This window comes from Neopsephotus bourkii, unplaced genomic scaffold (genome assembly GCF_033783945.1).
Source record: "Neopsephotus bourkii isolate Nb327-2 ecotype Australia unplaced genomic scaffold, CSIRO-AGI_Nbou_v1 NB_1287, whole genome shotgun sequence".
Classification (NCBI taxonomy): Eukaryota; Metazoa; Chordata; class Aves; order Psittaciformes; family Psittacidae; genus Neopsephotus; species Neopsephotus bourkii.
Window position 1 is genome coordinate 5,011,726 of NW_026901771.1, and position 19,474 is coordinate 5,031,199.

General features: G+C 47.5%; 1 protein-coding gene across 1 annotated transcript in view; it reads left to right on the plus strand.

Annotated features, from left to right (window-relative positions):
* IGSF11 (immunoglobulin superfamily member 11) overlaps positions 1 to 19,474 on the plus strand; it is a 102,936-nt gene that overhangs the window by 43,245 nt on the left and 40,217 nt on the right. The gene's annotated exons all lie outside the window — the stretch shown is intronic.

Genomic DNA, 19,474 nt, shown 5'->3' on the forward strand with positions numbered 1-19,474 from the left:
GATCATCCACTTCCAACCCCCTGCCACGGGCAGGGGTGCAGCATCTACTTGAGTGCTTCTAGTGATGGCTGTGCTGCAGCCTTCTGACTCATTAAAAATACACCCCACCACCCTTCACCCTTCAGCATTAAGCCTGCCTGTACACTGCTGGGAACTCCTCCCTGTGTACAGTTGATTCTCTCCATATGCTTACACATCCCCCTGCAGCTGCCTGCATGTTTTCCATAGAGCTTGCAGAGTTTTTGCTGGCAGAAGGCATAGCCTAGAACAGGGTCCCATTGCAAGCATCTCACTTCATTAATCTCCAGAACATAATGCGTTTACCAAGTTTACAGCTGCCTGTGGGAACCTCTCTGTAATGCACACAAATTCCTTACCTTGTACCTCATCTGCTCTCCTTCTCCTTTCTACCTTTCTCTCCAGACCTGCATGATGCCCCCCTAAACATGTCCCTGTTTTGCATGCCAGCTCTCCAGAGGTCATGGCAACAGGTATTAGCATGGCAAATACAGTGATGTTGTGCCTGTGCTCCACCATGGCTCTTACCTGGGGCAGCTGCTCCTTGTCTTTGTCATCCTAACACAGAGTGACTTGGCTGGAGTGCCCCTGCAGTAACCTGCTTGGCCGTAAACTGGAGACCTTTACAGCTGAAGGTTTGCCTCTAACATAGTTTTTCTTAGCTTGCCTGGTACAATCCTCTGCTCTGCTTGCAGACACTGTTGCAGGTTTTATTTCCGAAGCAGACTGCGGTGTAATTAAGAGGCCCCAAAATGAATTCAGCCTAGCAATAACAAACCGTAATAAACTGAGCTCCTAACAAGACTGACAGGAGAGCAGTCAAGCTGCACTGGGATGTTTCAGCATTCACATAGACGTTTTTCCTGACATCATAATAGCAAGTTTCTTTCAACGGCTATGTTCACCTTTTCTGCTAGGCTCTGACAGCCGCTGTCACCTCAGCGATCACCGGCAGTTGTGCATCCTTTTCTTTCCAGGGAAGGAACAGCACCAGCTATGAAATAGAAGCTTTCATCCTGGAAAATATCCAGACACCTCTAGAGAAGAAAATCCTGCTGCAGACAGATACTGACGGTAGAAACGAGCAATGCAACCAATGGCAACTGCAGGGTTGATCCTTCGCCTCTTTCCCATAGGCAGTCAAGTCTGAATAACTGCAGACTAAGACAGAATGCAGAATATCAGTGTCTGTCGCATGACACTGACACAGACATTCAAGTTTTGAGATCAGGTGTCTTGATGAGCTGGAGGCATCTTTCAAGTAGAGCTGTATCAGCTCTTTCACAGCCAGCACCTACTGGCTAGACAGTGTAAAGTTTGCTGACTTGCAGCTGCCCTGTTGGGCTGGGAAGCTCCCTCTCTCTGCCTTATGGACCAGTTCTAGTGCGGTCTGGTCTTAGCTTGATTCAGGACATGCAATTGAGCTGCTAAGCCTGGTTCCAGCAGTGCTCAATGAACCTCTCAGTCAACTGGCCTGGATAAAATTCGGGTGGGTCTCATTACTGGGCCTTCCCTTCCCTGTCTGGCAGGGTCTAGAGAAAAGCAGCTTGCTGGTCATTGTGTCTCTATGAGAGAAGGCAGATGCTTTTCTAAAGAGCAAAGGATCGTGGTACCGCACTGAAGTCTAAAGTTCTTGTCCAGACAATGGTTGAGACCCTTCTTTGAAGTTATCCCAAACCCACATGTTCTTCTGGGACAGTGTGAGACAGCAGCTTGTTGGCTGACAGGCAGTGCAGAGCAAGAGTAGTCCTCCCTCTCTGTGTCTCCCTCTCTCCCTCATGGGCTTGGGCCGATGTGAACTCAGCCATCGACTGCTGTCTTGATGATGCCAGTCACATCACTGGTGTAGATGTGAATGTGCCAGCAAAGGTGCAACCCTGGACTGGCTCTGTACCTGGGAACAAACCCATGCCCATAGGTGGTCCTGCTCTTCTTTCCCTGCCAGGGCAAGAAACAAGTCCTTGCAGGCAGCTTCAGATGTATGGAGCAGGTTGGTGGCTGGTGTCACACCATTGTAAAGGAGGTGGCAGGGCTGTGGGGCCAGGCAGAAGGGTTGTGCTGCTGGATGGTGTAGTTGTGTGAGCTGCTGTCAGTCTGTGGCATCCCCAGTGTGCTTGACAGCTGTGCTAACAGTGAAGGCGAGTGTACCCGAGAGGAAGTGACAGGGACGAAATGGGAACGTCTGGAAGCATACCAGAGAGTGAAGCTTCATCATAATATGCCCCCAGGCCAGAGCAGAATTACTTTAGTGCAATGATACTTTATCCCCCCCCCCCAGCTTTCCTCTTGGGGAGGAGATGCTACAGATCTGGACTGGTGTTGCTTGGTATGTAAAATGTTGTGTTGCGCAGCTGAAAGAGATGCTGGCCAAGGGAAATAGGAAGCAAGCACAGAAGAGCTACTTGAATGTGTGTTTTCAGGGAAGCAGGACCTTGGCTTTCTGGAGTCAGCCTGTTTTAGAGGTAATTTTGCTTTTGTGGCTTCAACTGGTCACCCACAAAATCCAGGGAGGAGTTTTCCTTCCTCCCATGTACGTTTACGTTCAGTAGTGGAGTGGTGTGTGCACTGCATTTTCACAAGGATCAGATTAACTTTGGTGTAACAGAGCAGGATGTTGCCCTCTCTTTCAATACCTGGACATCACAGACCATGTGGTGACCATTTTGGGTTAGGGTTAGAGAAAACAGCATCTGATCTTGATTTTTCACCTTCCCCTGAAATGGAAGAGAGGAGATGGGGGGAAAATAGCACACTGCATGTATGATGGTGCCACAACTGGCACTAGAAAACCCCTAAGGCTAATGGACATCCCTGCCTGGTAGGTCACGTCATGATTGCAGACCAACCTTTGGGGCTGTGACAATCAAATGCTTTTCAGCTTTTTCCTCCCTCTGCATCACAATCTAAATAAATCTCAGAGCAAAAGGCAGTTATGATTGTTTATCATTTGATGAGCTTCAGCTTTGTCTCTGGCAGGCACTGATAGAAAAGCTGTTGTCATCCAAACCCAAGCATCCTTCAGCTGGAGTTAAATTACAGCACTGCTGAAGAGTGACAGATTTGGGAGAGAAAATAATAACAGGTGGGCAGATTATTAAAATACAATGCAGACAATACCTGGAGGGTAAATATAATTAGCTTTGAGATGGCAGTGGAATCTGAGGAGCATTCTGAAAGCAGAGAAGGCTGGTATACATGTGCCTTCACAGTGAGGACCCCTGCTTACACAGCTGGAGAGCTGATATCTCTATTTTAGCCACTTGTTTTCCAACATGCAGGAGTGCTTCTTGTACCTGGTAACTCGCAGGCAGCCTGGATGCATCTTATTTTGTCATGTTTCTCAGTAGGCTTCCCATAGCATCCCAGGAACCAGCAATGTCTCATTGCAAGAAGCAAGTGCTTCGAGAGGCTTTGTGGAAGCCGTCCCTGTTGCATGGCTTGCCCTGGGTCCTGTGAGATACTACATGGCTGTGAGCACAAGCAGCACCAGTGTTGCCTTCCCTTGATCCCAAAGGAGCAGTTCCATAGGTTCTTTGGGTAAGAATGTCTCCCCTCTGCTCAGGCATGCTTCCTTCTCAGCATCACTCTCCTAGCCTCCTGCACCATGTATCACATAAGCTTTTTGCTCTGTCTGTCTTGCAGTCTTTCAGCTGTTTGTTCTACATACATTTACTTCAGAGGGCTGTCTGGGGAAGACATATTCATGCCAATAAAATTGATAAACTGTCAGAGCGAGCGAGAAACAGTTTTAGTAACTGGCATTACAGTGAATTTGCTGACCTGGCGCAGGGAGGGGAAAGGGAAAGGCTGGTAAATTAATTACAGCAGTGCTGAGGAGAGCCTGGCTTATCTTGGAAGTGGTCCAGTTACTTGGCTTGCAATAGGCACCCAACTGCTGTATACCTGAGGGGGTAACAAATGCATGAGGTTGAGAGGCAAGGATGCGCAAGGTGTGGGTCTGGTTGGTGTAAGCTGTGTTGAGGCTGTGCTACAACCCTCTGCCTGCCCATCCTGTCCTGGCATTTGCAGTTGCACGCCAGAACTGACTCTTTAGATAGCTGCACAGTCACTGGGACTGATGTGAAGGAAGTGGTAGCAAGGCATGAATAAGTCTGGGTTTGATTTCTTTTCCCAGCTTAAATCCTGGCTCCAGCTGTGCCACTAACCTGGGTGAAGGCAGGTCACCTCTCGGTCTCCTTAGCTCAGAAGTGCTGTTTTCCTTGTATGTGGAGGCACATACACAGGGCTGCTTGTGACCACCCTGGAGGAGTGAAAAAAGCTTTCCAATTGGCTACACAAACTTGGTACTTTGCCTTGTTTTGCAGTGCTGAAGCTGTCCCTGCAGCAACCCAGACACATTGTGGTTCCCTGTCCCAGTCACAGGGCTGGAGGAGGAGCGCTCACTTCTCACTACTGTTGCTTTCTCTTCTGCACCTCATTCTAAGTATGAGCTTGGGAAAAACAAATGGGAACTGAGTATGCCTGGTGGAGCACTGAATGAGGTGGCTCCAGTGCTTCCCAGTTTCCTGAGGAATTTCAGAGAAATGCAGAGGCCGAGTGAGCTTTCTGCCCATAGGAAGCTTGGAGGCTCAGGGGCTTGACTGTGTGTGCCAGTTCAAAGAGAAAACCAATGTGTTGGCCAAAATCTCCATAGGTTTCAAGTGTACCATGAGTCAGAAGGAAGAATGGCCCTTGCAAAAGGTATGTTCTCTCTGAAAGTAAAAAATCATTGCTGTACTGGTGTGATGCTGTTATCCCTCTGTTGCTGTTTATGAATCCTTATCACCAAAGGAAAAGTATTTTAATACATTTTGAATACAAGTAGTTTCCTTAGGGGCCGTCTTATCTGTGATATATGACTGGCAACGTGGCCAGACAAAGGTTATTTCAAGAAATAGACTTGACCTTTTAAGCATACAGCAGAGATTTGCAGCAATAGTGAGCGCTGCGCTTCCTAAATGAATGCGTTAGCAGGCAATGAAGGGAGTACACCTAATTAAAAATGTATGTCAAGGAAAATAGATGGGATAAAGAAGGTTAAACAAACATTAGAGAAGATAAACATATTGTCCCAACAGGCAGCATGAAGAGGGAAGGGTCCTACATGGAACAAAAGCAACCATTTTGAGAGCTGTGCATAGCACTCAATGGCGATGAAATACAACAATAAAATGCAATTATGGCTCTAGAGCTGGAGGACAAAGCTGTTCTGATGATGGTGCAGAGCCATCAGTAAATGTCTGAGGAGAAAATGCAGAAATACTTTTGCCATCTGGTCAAGTCTGGTACTTACGTAGTTCTCATTGTTAATGGTCCTCACATCGAGTATGTATTGTAAGGCTGCATCCTTAGCAATATTTTATGAATGGGTCTATAGCAATAAGACGTATGATCAGACATGCAATCAAATGCATACAAATCTCTAAGTTTCTCGTCAGCTTTTAAAGAGAACATTCTGCCTGCTAGACAGTTAAAATACTTTTTTGCTTATCTGCATTTGTCAGAGTCTCTTTGGCTTGAAATGCCTCTGAACAGAGTCTTCCCTCAGCTTGGCTTGCTGGTTTTGCTCTGCCTTCTCTGTAAAATTAATGTGAGTAATCGAGCTGGTATTGGCTTGTTGTTATGCCGTCTAGCCAGACCTGTGGAGGGGTAAGGGGGATTAAGATAGGGAGCATGTAATCACCTGAGCTGGCATTTAGCCATGACACTGGTCTTATCACTTCTAATCTTATCAAAAACAGAATCAAAAGGACCCCAGGATCTCTAATGGCTATAAGTGGTCTGGTCCCTTAGCTTTACATCTGGCCTGAAAGCCTGGGTCTCTAACAGAATGGATATCCTATGGGAGAGGCCACTTTCCCAGCCTGGGATTGGCAGAGAAAACAACCTGCTGACAGCTCACCTTGGGGAGCATTTTGGATTTTACCACCATGAAGGTCTCCTTGCTTTGCTGTAGGATTTTGCCCATTCAGGCTCAGTAAATATGGGAGCAGAATCAGTGGGAGGCCAGGCTCTATCAAGGCTGTTAAGTAAGGGTGGCTACAGTAAAATATGCTTCTGCAATCTTTTTCAGTGCCTTTTTGGGGAGGGCTGAATGGCGACACAATGTCAGAGGAGAGGGGACTGAGTATAGGCTGGAGCAAAGCAGCTCTGTGAACCTGTCAGATCACCCCTGCTGCTGTCTGCAAGAGCTCTGGGGCATAGCACGGGAGGATCTTGGTTTTTCCTGGTGTGATGCCCATTCACAGAGATGTGATTCCTCAGCATGGTCTGACCTCTGTGGGCCCCACTGAGGAGTGAGTGTGCAGTGGAGGGATGCTCTAGGCTGTGTGAGCACTTTTGCTTCAAAGTGATGGCTGCCCAGTGGTAGCTCACGCAAGGGGTTACATGCATCATGGGAAACAGTCTCCAGCCAGCATTAGGGGTGCAGTGGAAGGAGAATGACTGAAATGGTATATTCAGTCTATGAGGATCTGTCCCAGGGTTTGATGGGTGCCCCAGACCCCACAGTGTGGCAGTGGCACAGCCACTCCTGAAGAATCACTGCCTTCCACAGCTGGACCAGCAGCTCTGCTGGCTGTTCGCTGGGGATGCAGGAGGAAGATGAGGTAATGGTCTTAGTTGACAGCGCTGTCTCGATACCTGTGTAGATCTATAGGCAGAGTTGCCTGAGGAAAGATGCAAAATTAACGGGGACATTTTCACCCTGGCTGGCTCACATGCCATTCTAATCCTATTGCCAACATGATGGGCGTTTCTGCCTCAGAAGTGTGGAGTGAAATCCAAATCATTTGACAAGGAGCAAAAAACAGCTTCTGATGGGGCCTGGGGCAATAAATTGGTTTGTAAAATACCCTGCACCTTGAGGAAGGTCTATACATTGATTTTGTTTCTATGGTGGCTGTGGGCTGAGGTTGAAGCACCTCTAAAATGTGGACTGTTTTCAGTAGAAGGCAGATTCTGCTGCAAAGGGGGATAACAGGCAAAGTGTAGTGGGAAAGCCTGGTTTATTCCACTTGGTCTGTGTGCAAAGTAACACCCGTGTAATGAAAGGTATGATTTGTTAGTGTGCAAATCTTTCTGTCAGTTCCTTTGGTTGAAACTTACCACCTCAATATTTCAGTGGTAGGTAGCATGCCCACTGACAGCTTAATGTCAGGGGAAGGATCATAAAATCAAGGGCTGATGGATTTCAGACAGAAATGCTGCACAATGTGATGAGCACAAAACTTGGGATGAAATGCAGGAGGAGTTACTTCTGGGGAGATGGCAGTGGGATGTTGTAGGTGCAAAAACATTAGAGCAAATGTGAAAGAGTATTCAGGTCCCAGGGATCTCTACCTGGGAGCTGAGGGGTGAGCAACAAGCGAGTGCACTCCCAGGGCTCAGGATGAGAAGGGAAACACTGTTTTGCATGCGGTCCTCTAGCACTCACTGTTATCACAACTCAGTAAGCCAGGCAAAAGGACTCATCCTCTTTCCAGAGAGATCAAGCCTGCAATGTAAAAATAGTCCGATTTGGGCTGGAGCTTAAACCTAAAGTGATTACATGACTTCTATTAAAGCAAAAAGCAAACAAACAAACCCTGTTTTCCCTCTGGCGATTACATAACTCACAGGTCAGATCAGAGTTGGGCAGTTCAGAATCAGAATGTGCACTCTGCAATGCCATCGACACAGGAAAGCACCTGCACAACTCAAACCCAGCATCTGTGCGCTGCGGGGATGGATGCTGCAGTGGCAGTTGAGACTCAGAAGCATCTCTGCATGAATCTTGCTGCTCCTGCTTTGCAAAGGGATGTGTATTAGATTGGCCTCATAACCGCATGGCATTTCTTACTGCACTGCTGTCTCTGTGCTGCAGGGTATAGAGCTGCTCTTGTTGGACACTTGGGCTTTGGAGGACCGCTAGCCAACTGGTTTTGCCAGTGTCTGTGCAGCAACACAGCTAGCAGGGAAGTGGGTATTGAACTGGGAGAGGTAGGAATAACTCAGAAGGTTAAATTCCCAGATCCTGTCTACACCCAAAGTGCAACATAAATTGCCCTCGAGAGCTGCATGGGCTGTTGATCTGAATGGCAGATCACGATTTGTCATTGTTAGGGTTGGAAGGGACCTCTGGAAACCATGTAGTCCAACTCCTTCACCTAGTGAAGCTGAAAACTTGTGTAAATCGCTACCTGCTGGGTGTAGAGATTTCCCGTAGTACAGGGAATTTTGCTGAAGTGAAACTTGCTTGCCCCAAATGATGGTTTTCCTGAATCAACAGCAGTTGAGGGATGGTTGCATGTTGTGGCTCATGCTCTGGGTGATTTCTCAGGTGCCTTTGTCCTCATTGCAGGTCATCAGTCAGTCTCCCAGCTGGAAGTTGCTGCTGAGTCTGGGACATGATTTGTAAATGCTGAGGATGAAGGATATGATCTTTTGTCTTTGTGATACATAGCTTGAGGGCTTTGAATTTTTCCTGGCCTGAAATCCTGTTGGAAACCTGGCTTGGGCGAAGTCATTGTATAGTGGCAGATTTAAGTGCAAATCTCCAAGCTAAAGGCCTTCCTGGCCCTAGACTGTGAGTTCAACAGGTCCCTGGCTCCAGTACAGGATATGGTGATGGTGGTGGTAATGAATATGGGTGGTGATTTCCCATCGGCTTCTATTGCCTGCTGCTCTGGAAGTGAAGTATTGATGCAGGAGCAGGAGGGCAAAATGTGGTCTTTAAAGGCTGATCTGAGGGAAGATTCTATGATTCTGTAAGACTATGGGCTTGGAGGTGATGATGGATACGCTGGAGTATGTAGGTAAGACACAGAGGTGTCATCTTCATGGAGTTACGGGCAGGACCAGGAGGACCCCTTGCCCATGCTGCTGAGGAGGTAGGGGTTATCTGCAGGAGTGGACTAGCACTTGGGTTTTAACTTGGGCCTCTAGCAAGGACTGAGCTCACATGCCAGGTCCAAAAGGGGTGTGTGTGTGAGAGCTGGGGCAACAGCCATGGAAGAGCTGAGGATAACTCTGCAGTGAAGGTACTGGTTTGGAGGGAGGTGAGGGACACTGGGCTCTCCTAAGCAGCTCAGCTACTGAGCCTGGGCACTGAAGTGCTAAAGTGGGTAGTCCAACATGCAGCCTTCCGTGTCTGTGATGGTAAAAGCTCTTTGCCCTATGCTGCTGTCCCTCTACAGGATCTCTCTCTCACACTTCAGCATCTTGGAGTCATATCCTTGGGCTATTTTGCTTTGTACAAAAGTTATTAATATTTCCCTCCCCAAAAAGGGATATGACTGTCCTCTGGGGATAGTTCACAGTCAGCACTGGGTAGAAACAGAGGCTTGTCCTCCTCTATGTGAGAGCATTGAGCATCCCGTTACAGACCAGACAGAGGTGGGCAAAGCTTTCTTCATTTGCTTGGAGAAGGTTTAGAAGCAGTACATTGCTAAGGAAGTTCCTCCATACTGTGTTTGTGTATGTGTACGTGTTGATTTGTGCATGTCATCTCTTTCTCATCATGAGTCCTCCCAGCTGGTTGCTGCACCACTTTGTTGCTGAAGCTGGGTGTTTATTCTGTGGTCAGAGCGGGCTGAGGGTGGAAATGGTTTTATTGGAGAGACTCCTTTACCCAATAAGAGCATGTCAGCACACCTTTCGGGACATGTATTTCTTGTCTCCTCTGAGGGTTTACTATTGCCAGTGCAGATGATACTCCCAGACAAGATCTTTTACTATACTCTGCTTTGTGCTTGGTTTTGCTTCCCTCTATCTCCTCTAATATCAGCTGTCATCTTCCTTCTGCTCCCATTAGGCCATTACCTGGTCTCCTCTCAGATGCCATCCTTACGATCCTAGCTGCCACCGGCCTCTCAGAGTTTTAGCAAGACTGGCAAATCTCAGCTCCTCTTAGGCTTTTTCCCCCTTTCCTTTCAAGCATATATCAGAGACAGAGCTGGATGTTTGAAGATGTGGTGGGGGGCTCCCAAGGCTTTCTGCAATGAGTTGCAAAGTCCATTTGCTGCAGTTGTTCTCTAAGGGGTGAGCAGATCAGTTAGTCCAGGGAGGGCTGACCTAAACCCCAAAATGTAACTGCTGGTGTAGTTAACTCCTTGATCATTGAGCAATAATATCCAGTAAATGTGTGATACTGCAATTCTGATCTGCCTACAGTGTCTTGCTGGAGTGTGAAGCACCCTGTTGTCTCATGCTGAGCTGCAACAGCTTCTTAACTGCTCCTCTGCTTCAGAGACTTCTTGCAAAGACCTTGATAGTTACAAGGGAGAAGGAGCTGAGTTAAAGTGGGTTTTATATAAAAGCAGTTAACGCAGATGCAGCATCCCTGAGCGTGTGACTCACATTGCGTTCAGTTTGCTGAGAACTTGCATATAGCTGACATGGCTGCTGCCCTTGTCAACATTTGGTGCCTGGCTCTCCGCTGCTGCAGAGTACAATGGCTTGGCACGATCCAGTTTGGCACCTTTAAGCTGTAAGAGCGAAGCTTTGAAGCCATCTGAGGAAAGCGGCGGGTGAAATACAGTCATAATCCTGCTTCCAGTAAACCTATCTATGAAAAGGGCTGTGTTTCTCCAAAGTAAGACAGTGCCAGCAAATAAAGGTGCTCAGTCGAGCCACTACAGTTCTTGAGGTGTTTAAAGAATCCTGCATTACTGATCACAATACCCATAGGTATCGGTTTCTCTAGACAGTGTCATTGCTCCAGCAATCTGTATTGATTGTGTTTATTGCCATATTAGCTATTACCACTTGGGTTTTGTTCCTGAATACCTCTATATACCTACCTTTTACTGGGTGATGCGTGTCTCAGATGCACCGCACAAGTGATGCTTTGATTGTGCTGTTCCAGGTTACTGGCAGGCTTTGTTCTTCTCCCGTTACCCTGTATTTCTTGATCGCTCTGTTACACATGCGAAGTGCCTTCTGTTATGTTAGACCTCCACCGGCTGCTGGGTAGTAGAGCAGATCCGTTGCTGCTCTGAGTCTGGTACATCACCCACTAATTATATCTAGAGTTACCTCCTTAAAGCTTTATACTTTATAGCTGCTGTCTCTTTCTTTCTGCATCGGTGCTCTGTCCCACGGTAATGCAGAAAAGCTGGATCAAAACGATTGCATCCACAGGTAAGCTCTGTCTCCCACAGAGCAGTTGAAACACAGGATTATGGTCCGAACCGTGATGGGATGCAGCATCATACTTGGAGCTCCCAGTGAATAAGCACCAAAGCCCAAATTTGATACTGAACTGTTCTAAAGCTACTGTATCTAAGGATAGAGGACTTCAGCCACCTTCACCAGCTCTCCCCAGTGTGTCAAGCCTGATGGGTCTATCTAGTCCTGCCACTTTGCTCACTGTGCTGCCATGTGCCTTGCTCATCATGGTGCTGTGCTGTGAGACATACATGTAGGGTAGCTCTTTGACCTCTTCTTGTGTGCTCTGCACTAGAAATGCCTCATCTGCTCAGGCAGAGGGTGGCTTGTTTTTATTTCTAGTACATCATTGGTCTCATAAAAGACTAAGTGACTCAGTTCAGTGGTGCAGAAAAATGGAATCTGTGTTTTCTGTCTAGTAGTTGTTGCTTCTTTTTAGTTTTCTCTGAGACTCATTCCTTCCATGTATGTCACCCCCCCCCCCATCTCCCAATTCCTCCTGCTCCAAGCCTGTGCACAACCAGGGGCTCTTACCTTTGTTCCTGCATTTTCTCCCACAGCTTCTCTCCCTGCTCTTCCTTGGGCTTTCATGTAGACCAGCCTCTTGGTCATGGGACTTTGCTGAGTGTCTGGGGCAGGATGCTTGAGGGAAGTAGCTCCTTTTCCAGCCTTGCTTGTCTGAGGAGCCTGGCCAGCTCACAGGCTTCATGATGTTCATCCCTTAACCCTGCGCTCTTCTCAGCTCCTCACTCTCAGCTCTTCAGCAGTGACTTATGGGGTGCTGTGCAGCTACTCAGCCTCTGAGAGCACGTGGATATACACTCAGCTTCACTTTACCTGTGATGTGGTACCCATCTTACCCATTGGGAGCCATGTCCCAGGAGTAACACTGACTCTGCTGGCCTCACAGGAGCCCTTGCAGCATGTCACCCACCCCATGAACGTACAGCAGGGAATGCATGCAAGCAGTGCCTGCCAGTGCTGCTGAAGGGCTCCTGGCATGCTTGGCCTGACTTGCAAGTTGTAGTTGAGTCCATATTTGCTGCCTCTTTAGAAACCGTTCAGGAAGGGCAGAATGAAATCCGCTGGGGTTGGTGGTGAGCTCTCAGCGTTTCCTTCTGCTCAGGGCAGGGGTGAATTCCATGTATTTTTATCTCCACTTGGATGGCGAGTTCCATGTCTTTATTTGGCTCGCCATCTTCACCCCTCTGCTAGGATGCCTCTGGCCGTACCTGGCTATATCCAGCCCTTAGGCATGTGTGTGGGGATTCTTGAGAGGGTGGTGGGCACCCCCTTTTTCTCCACCTGTCATGAAGATTTGGGGAAGGGCTGGGGGTAAGGATGCAGCAGCAGTTGTGCCTGCTGGATCGAGTTAATCCCTGGAGTCTTGAGTGTCTCCTGTTTTGCTGCCCCCTCCCTGGTTTCCTGCTTCCAGCCCCTGTTCCCTTGGGGTAGGGTTACCGAAGTGGGATCCATGGGGAGAGCATGTCTATTCTAAGGAGCCGTGTCCGGTTACTGCATGCCAGAGATGCTCAAGTATTACTGGCAGGGAGCCATGTAGTAGTGGGGCAGGGGAGCAGGAGCTGCAAGATGGGAGCAGGAAGAGGATAGCCAAGGACCTGTAAGGCTGCATGAGCCACTTCTTTATCCAGACAACTACAGGGATAAAATGTATGTATCAGTTCAGGACCAGGAAGTTGTAGCACTGAAAGAACACAGAGCGGTTTATCTGTTCAAGTATTCCTCTGCCTGATCACATCCCACTGCTGCATCTCCTTGGCAGTGAAGGAGAGGATATGGATCTGTTTCTTGTGTGAATAGCCACGGTGAAGTGTTTTGGCTGAGGATGCAGGGGGTTTGTGGCTCACGGATGACCGAAGCTTCAGTCACAGATGGCCTGGTAGATCTGTAACTTATCTGCTAGATGGTAATGGATGTTGCAGAGATCGTTTGTAGATACTCAGTTGTTCTGAATACTTCCAGAGATAACGATCAGGTGTCATTCAGATGCAAAGTGGTTTTCAACACGCTTTATAAGTCCCTGGGGTACAGAAGCTCAGTTTGGAAATAGAGACAGGAGATTTCCTTACCTGAGGGACAGGACATGAGGCAGCGATGTGATGAGCAAGTGTATTCAGATTGGGCTTGTTCTGATTTCTCAGTGCTGGTAACATTTGGGTGAATGAGGACAGTGCTGCACCAACCTGGTACTTACTCCTTCTTCGTAGAACTTTAAAGAAAATGGTATTTTCACCTGCTGACACAAAAGAAAAGCTCTCTTGGGAGCTTGGCTGTCTGCACTTTCCTGTCGTGCATCCCCAGCATTCCTGAAATGCCATGTTCTTCTATTGGCATCCCCAGGATCAAGCACCACAGCACTTGCAGAGAGTCCACACATCATCTGGCACTCTGTGCCCTGCCAAGGCTTTCTACACCTTCCCACCCTGCAACTGGGAGCACTCAACTCCTTCTTACATCTCTGTGACCACTGGGAATATCCTTCACTTTCTCTTCTCCTTCCTATTTGGATATTTCCTAGTCTGGAAAGTCGCGGCCTTGGCTTTGGGATTTATGCGTGGTGATGAACTGCAGGCAGGCAAAATCAGGCAGCTGTCTGTTGAGCTGTTACAACAGTTTGTCACCACACGAATTTACTCATCCCCTCGATGCTACAAGCCTGACAGGGACCTGGATCAGGGAGGTATCTACTGCTTTGTTAGAGCTTCTGACCAGCAGGTTTGAAAACGGTGTGGGTGACAAAACACTGACATACACCCGCACAAACTCACAGTGTGAGCTCAATAAGTGACAGAAGTGTTGCATATGTAGAGTATATATATAGATTATATATATGTTTTATATAGAGAGTAATCATAGCTTGCTGGCTTTAAAGTGTGGCCACCTCTCTAATTTCATTACCAATCAAGTTTTATCACTTTTCCTTCTGAATTATCTGGGCGAACTCTCTTGGGCTTTCCTGAGCTTCTCTGTGGTGTGTATTTAGTGGGCAGTTATGCTTAGACCAGAGTCCCAGGTCTCAGTGATGTGTTCCTCTGGCTTGGAGAAGAGCCCAAGCATCATGCCTGTACATAGCTAGAGTCCTGATGGGCCAGCCCCCGACCCATTTCCCAGGCACAGAACCTGTGTGTGAATACAGTCTAATGCAAAATATTTATGCTTGCTAGTCTTTGTTCCCTGCTTGGCACTGCATGTGAAATTCCTGTTTGAGAGGGACGTAGGGGAGCCGTATGGGAAAGCATAGGACTCTTTCACGAATAAAAGGGTATTTCCAAAACAACGGGGTTTGTTATAGCTACATGCAGACTTTATATCAGATAGCGATGCCAGCATTCCTAAGAATCAGCAAGCAGAAAGACTATTCACAGGCATAGTCAGCTGATGAATTTATTCACTAACAATGATTCTTATGGACAAGCATTCTGGAAAACAGTATTTGGGAAATAAAACCAATAGTCCTTTTCAAGGATTCCAGAGCTATGAGGGATGGGAAGTCAAGTAACTTCATACTTTTCATTATGTAGCACTTGATAAAGCACAGAGAAATCAGGTTCTCTCAGTCTGAGCATCTTTGCATATATTGCTCCAGTAACCAGAACTAGTGCCTGCTGTCTTGCAGTTATTGCTGATTGTGCTGCTTCAACTCATAGGTTCAGCTCTTGCTACACCTTTGCCTGCAGTCTATCAAAGTTTCATGTTTTTTCCTCCACATTTTCACCTGTAATTCTATCTCTACCCGCATTATGATCTTTTTCCTGCAGGATGCTCCTCTGCTGTCTCCTTTTCTCTCCAACTTACGTCCTTAGTTTTAAAACTTTCCTACTTTATCCCTTTATTCATGCTTTTGCCTTTTTGTGCTGTTTCTCTTTTTGTGCCCTTTCCCCAGCTCTCCATCCCAAATTAGTTTATTACAGCCTCAGACACCGGTTCTTCCCATAGATACCTCCCTTTACAGTTACTTCTGTCTGTTGTGGGTTTTCTTTCCAGTCTTGATAATGCTGCTTCCTCATCCTCCTTTTTCCCAGGTCTGTGCTCTGGTTTCTTACACCAACTTGTTGTGCCCTATTTTAGACTTTGGAAGCATCTTTTACTGTTAACATCACTAAAGACATCAGCTCCCTGGGGTCTCTAAGCATTACTGTCGTACAAATACTTATATAAAATTCATCATCGTGCTAAGGCACATTCCTGATGTCCTAACCTAGCAATTTCCTTGCTCTTAGTGCGTGGGTTTTTCAAAGGATGTGATAGAGAAGTATATTGTAGTCACTTAGCAACCAGAAGTGGCTTTTTGAAAGCAAAATCTTGGGGTTTATTTTGTAATTCTGGTTTCTAGAACCTTAAAATTAACAATAGCATGCTCAAGAAATCAATGAAGTGTTTGCACGGTTGCAGAGCAAAGATACTCTCTCTTATGTGCTCACTTGCATGTGTGTGTGCACGTTTACTAGCTTTCTATTCCTAGTTATAGCTGGGACAGCATGATTTCTTGTCCTCTTCTTTGGCCCAGTTTTCAGGAGTGCTGTTTGAACTCCACTTAAGGTCAGTGGGAACTTTGGTGCTCAAAACCCAGTTCCCCTGCTGCAGACAGAGGCTGCCTCCGATGCATCCCCAGCTGTGAAAAGTTCCAACTGCCCTTTATTCAACAGCCAGCGCTTCCAGCTTTGTCCCTGGCAAAGTCTGCAATGCAGCTCCGAGTGATCAATGCAAGAATCTTTGGCACATGGAATCCAAAAGTGTGGGGACAGCACAAAATAGATTGAACTGCAGAATGAAAGAGCGCAGGCAATTCTCCCGACTGCATTAGTCAGCTTCACATTTATTTAATTAAAACCCGGCATTTTCTAATTAAAACACAGCCTCTGCAGAATTTCTCTGCTGCCACCAGCGAGGTGGGGATGGACGGATGGGACCTGGGATGGGGGGACTCTAGGGACGGCGTCCTCCTTCAGTGGCGATGCTGAGGGTCAGCCGGGGGGGCACCTTGCCCGGTGTGCGCCTGAGGTCCTGGGCCGGGGTTGGGGGGACGCAAGCATCCCGTTTCCAAGGCAGCGCACTGCCCTCTAATGCTGCTCCCGGGTAGTGGAGGCGGATCCATCCTCCCGAGGATGAAGGAAGCCCTGTCGAGGCTTAGGTGGGGGGAAGGAATTTTTTCGGCCCTGCTGTGGACGGGAGGAAGCAGGGCACTGGTTTAGGGAATACCCCTAGCCATACCCTGTTGCCAGACCTGTAGTTTTCCCGTCCCTATCCCTCGGTGTGCCTTTTGCTGCAGCCAGGGATGGGGAGCCTTATAGAGGGGCTGCTGTGATGCCTTTGGTACCCAGGTGACCTGTGCTTTTCTTTCTGGAAGTAAATCTCACCCAAAATTTGCTGTAAATGAACTTCAGGCCAGAAGTGGTTGTTGCCCCAGGGCTCTCGTTATAGCTGTGACCTGTCTTAGGTGAGGTTGTGGCTTGAGCTGCTTCAGAGTCAACGCTGCCCTTTGTCAGCACTGCCCTTTTTGCTTCAGAGAAGCATGTCCAAGCTGTGTGTTGCATTTATGTCAGAGATGTACAAAATTGCCATATCTTGTACAACTTGGTGGAGGGGGACTTCCACTGCTTGAGCCTGTGTCTGAACAGAAAAGCAAGATTTGCTCCTTCTTCTTCCTGGACATGAATGTCATTAGCCTTTGCTTTCTTCACCAAGGAGGCATTGGGAAGGAGCTCTGGCTGCCCTGACTGTGGGATCACCTATTTAAATCATAGTTCCTTATAGGGAAATCACTGCACCAGAAAGCACTGTATTTTAGATGCTGTGGGAGCCAGGCTGCAGCAGTGTAGAGGCTCAGTGCAGCTGTGGTGCTAACAAGAAAGGGCTGGATGTATCTCCTGAATGGGGTGACCTCCCCATGGCCCACAAAGGAGACTGGTGGGGAGCAGAAAGCTTCTGCCCGATAATGGAGTTCAGTGTTTTCCTGACCCGAGGGCAATGGGTAGGAAGCTTGGCTGGGAATGGCTCATCATAAGACTGTCATCAGTTGGTTTAAGTCGATACCAATTACAATGTTATTAATTAAAAAAATGTGACTGCTGTGAATAATGATCATAACCCTTTGTTTCCCAGGCAGTCACACTGCATACATCGAGTATGAATTAGAGCTCTCTACATGCACTGACTGGTGAAAGCTGTGCTCCCTAAACATACCTTTCAAGTGTCATAACACCTTTTTAACTGTTAAGGCTGACTTTTGCCCTTTGGAATTGTCTTTCTCCTGCCTTCAGGAACCTTCTCTAACTTGAGGCTCCCTATTCATTAATCTCCTGCTGTCTGAGAAAACATTAGAAGTCTCTTAAATGCAGCTCATCGTGAAAGGGTGAATGGTTAATCATGCATGGAAACTGCCTGATGTCATCTCTTGTTCCCAAGGAAGTTTTCTGCTGTTCCATTAAGTGTTCCCATGCTTTCATCTGTGGGAAAGAGACACCAGAATGGTTGTCATCCTTTGCTGGCACTGAGATAAGAGCTTGATGCTCATATGATGGCATGTGAGTTGTGTTCTGGGGTCAGCCTCCTGACTGCCTGGTTGCCATGTCTTGGAGGAGAGAGCTCAGGGCTAGCTGGTTCACATGAGGACGAGTGTTTGTTCAATTACTGTGTTAGACCTGAGCCTCTGATAGCTTTCCAGGTTAGCCTGATGGATCCCTTTCCTTGTTTGTAGAGAGGGAGAGAGCAGTAGAGGGAGGTGGTGAAAGAGCTACCCGTACACTGTGGTTCCCCTCATGAAGCATGGCTAATTGATGGTGCCTTATTTCTGTTCTGTACCTGAGGCACAACAGAAAAGAGGTGCCTGGCTTTGGTCTAAGGTTTGCCAGCCAAACTCAGACAGCTCCAAAATGAGTGTACCCGTGCCTCCAAACCTCCTCTACCTCTAAGACTTATGGTGCCATTCAGCTGAGCCCAGATAAAGTGTGTTTCCCCTCTTGTTGGTGCACAACCTGATGGATCTGGGGGCATGAATCCTCTTCGGGGACGCACGTAGCCCTGGCTCCATCACCGTTGGGCAGGACAGATGTGAATCCACGTGCATCAGTGACGCAGGCAAACTGGATTTGGCCAGCTGCCGGGGCTTTGAATGCTCATTTTGGGGGAGGGAGGGAGGGAGGAAGGACAGTAGAGGGGAAAACCTGCCTTCTGCCTGCTCCTGGTGCTGAGGTGCCTGCAGAGGGAGTGGAGAAGCCAAGACAGGGCTGCTGCTTTGCCAGGAGCTCCTTTCCCTGTTTGATGGCAGAGACTTAATATCATGGGGCCAATGCACAGGATGTCCTTTTGCTGTATCTGATGGATTTGTGTGCATCTGTATGTGTGTGTGTCGCTTTGTTTTCCACCCTGTGTTTTTTAGCAGTAATCCCCTCCAAGGTTACAGAGATATCATTTGTCAGCAAGCCGACAGAGCTCTTTCTTACTATGGGATTACATAAGAGAACACAGGCTTTATTACCATTTTAGGACGTATTAGCATTGTGGATTATTTCCATAGAGACTGAGCACAGCGACAGCCTTCACTCATCCTTCTGCCCCCCTACCTCTTCCCCTTAAAAATGATGTACATTAGCAAACAAACAAGCAGGAAGCATCCTGTGCAGCCTGGTCCATGATCAATGGTGTATGTGGATGTTTGACGTGAGTGCTAAGTGTGCATCCCAAGACTGCAGGCAGAAGGAGGGATTGCAATAAGACGATGCAGAGCAGCAAGAAAGCAGATCTGCCTTCTTCATTTCTGCTTCTCTGCTTGGGAGAGCCCCTGCTCCTGCTTTGTTCATTCATTGCCTATGGGATCATGGCAGGTCAGGTCAGTGATTCATGCCTCAGTCTGTAAAATGGGGGTTTAGTTATACTGGGGTATCCTGTTGGCTGGAGTAACTCACAAGCCTATGTTTTATTACCAGCATCTTTTCTGTGATAAAGGCCAATCCCAAAACAGCTGTCTCATGCTGGCTGTGCATCTTTTGAGCTGCTGGTAGAGTAGGAAAGGAGAGTGGAGCATTGCTGTAAATAGATGAAACTGCACATTTCTCTGTTCGAAAAACATCTTGCCATCGTATTAATTCCTGCATTTCTGACATGTGCTGTAACCAGGCTGTGGTGGGCTCTCCTCCATGTATGAACTAGCAGAAGATGTTTTAGGTTTTTTCCCTTTTCCATCAAAAATTGCAGAGAGCAGATACATTTTTCCTAGGTCTAGAGGATCCCTAAACTGTAAAATCTGGAAAGGATCTCTTGGCTGTGCTTCTGCTACTGCACACAGTAC